Here is a 2,206-nt window from a genome sequence, read left to right on the forward strand (position 1 = left end):
AAAGTTAAGAGATAGTTAATCATATTACAAGAAGATATATTGATACAAAATTATTTGGATCTAATTCAAAAATTATTTTGAGTCATTCGTAATGGATTAATAAATACCTTAACGCCTCAAATTGAATATTAAATAATACACAAAAAGGATCAATACATTCAAGTTGAGAAGAAAGCTTACAACCTAATTGTGACAACCAAATGGGAGACCTTTAATGCCGTGCCATTGATACAATTATGAAACCTTACGTTGCTGCCCGTTTTCTCTTCTGGTTTTCAACCTTGTAGATTTAAAAATGAAGCAACCAATTGTCTTTACATTTTCCAACAAAACAAGCCATTGGGCATCATGAAGAAAGTGAAGTCTACAAGTTAAGGAGCAATGCTCTCAAGCACCCTCTTTCGCCACCGAACTCGTCTTCCCCGGACAAGCCAGTGTCTTTGTTGGTCAAGAAATGCATTTCTCTCTTACAAAACTGTGGCTCTTCCCAACTCAAGCTCAGACAAATCCACGCTTTCTCTATCAGGCACGGTGTCCCATTCAATAACCCTGATATCGGCAAACACCTTATTTACAACCTTGTTTCCCTCTCAGCTCCCATGCCGTATTCCCACAACATCTTTTCTTGTATCCACAGCTCCAATGTATTCACTTGGAACACCATGATTAGAAGCTACGCTGAGTGTGAAAACCCGGAGCCAGCCCTTCAGTTATACAGCCATATGCGGGCTTCATTCATCGAACCCTATACCCACACATATCCTTTTCTCTTAAAAGCTGTAGTGAAGTTGGCGGATTTAAGAGGAGGGGAAATTACACATTCCACAGTTATAAGAAATGGGCATGACTCGTTACTCTTTGTTCAGAATTCTTTGCTTGTACGTATTCAGCTTGTGGGTTGGTCGATAGTGCGTATAAGGTGTTTGAACTAATGTCTGAGAGGGATATTGTGGCTTGGAATTCTGTGATTAATGGGTTCGCTCTTAATGGGAAACCTAACGAGGCTCTGACTCTCTTCAGGGAAATGGTGTTGGAGGGTGCGGAGCCTGATGGGTATACTGTGCTTAGCTTGTTATTTGCTTGTGCGGAGCTTGGTGCTTTGGCGTTGGGTAGGAGAGTTCACGTATATATGGTGAAGGTTGGTTTGACTGAAAATTTGCATGTTAATAATGCGCTTTTAGATCTTTATTCGAAGTGTGGAAGGATAAGAGAGTCGAGGAATGTCTTTGATGAGATGAAGGAAAGGAATGCAGTTTCTTGGAGTTCTATGATTGTTGGATTGGCTGTCAATGGGTTCGGTGAGGAAGCACTTGAGCTTTTCAAGGAGATGGAAAGAGTGGGATTGGTGCCTAGCGAGGTTACTTTTGTTGGGATTCTCTATGCTTGTAGTCATTGTGGGATGGTTGATGAAGGTTTCAATTACTTTACAATGATGAAAGAGAAATACGGGATTTTGCCCAAGATAGAACATTATGGTTGTATGGTTGATTTGTTGGGTAGGGCTGGCTTGGTGAAGGAGGCATATTGATGTATCTAAAACATGCCATTGCAGCCTAATTCTGTTATTTGGAGGACATTGCTTGGATCATGCACAATGCATGGCCATTTGACTTTAGGAGAGTATGCAAGAGCTAAAGTATTGCAGCTAGAACCTGGCTGTAGTGGTGACTATGTGCTCCTCTCTAACCTCTATGCTTCAGAGCAACGGTGGTCCGATGTTCACATCTTGAGGAGAAAGATGCTTAGGGAAGGAGTGAAGAAAGTTCCAGGTTATAGCATAGTCGAGTTCGGTATTCACGTGTATGAATTTGTAATGGGTGATCGATCTCATCCTCAAACTGAACAAATTTATGCAATGCTAGCTGAAATAAGAAAGAGGTTAAGATTGGAAGGTTATTCTCCCCATACAGAAAATGTGCTTGCGGATATAGAGGAAGAAGAAAAACAGAATGCTTTATCTTACCACAGCGAGAAGATTGCTGTTGCTTTCATGCTAATGAAGTGAGCACCAGGGACCCCAATTAGAAATGTAAAGAATTTGAGAATTGTAAAGAATTTGAGAATTTGTGCAGATTGTCATTTGGCAATTAATCTTATATCAAAAGTTTTTGAACGAGAGATTATTGTGAGGGATCGAAGCCGGTTTCACCATTTTAGAGACGGTTCTTGTTCTTGCAGGAATTACTGGTAAATTGTTGGATGGTTG

The 2,206-nt window shown here is 40.5% G+C and overlaps 1 pseudogene; it reads left to right on the forward strand.

Moving 5' to 3' along the window:
* The first annotated feature begins 299 nt into the window (after nt 1-299).
* On the forward strand, nt 300-2,206 carry LOC120190185 (annotated as a pseudogene).

This window comes from Hibiscus syriacus, unplaced genomic scaffold (assembly GCF_006381635.1).
Source record: "Hibiscus syriacus cultivar Baekdansim isolate YM2019G1 unplaced genomic scaffold, ASM638163v2 tig00116962_pilon, whole genome shotgun sequence".
NCBI lineage: Eukaryota > Viridiplantae > Streptophyta > Magnoliopsida > Malvales > Malvaceae > Hibiscus > Hibiscus syriacus.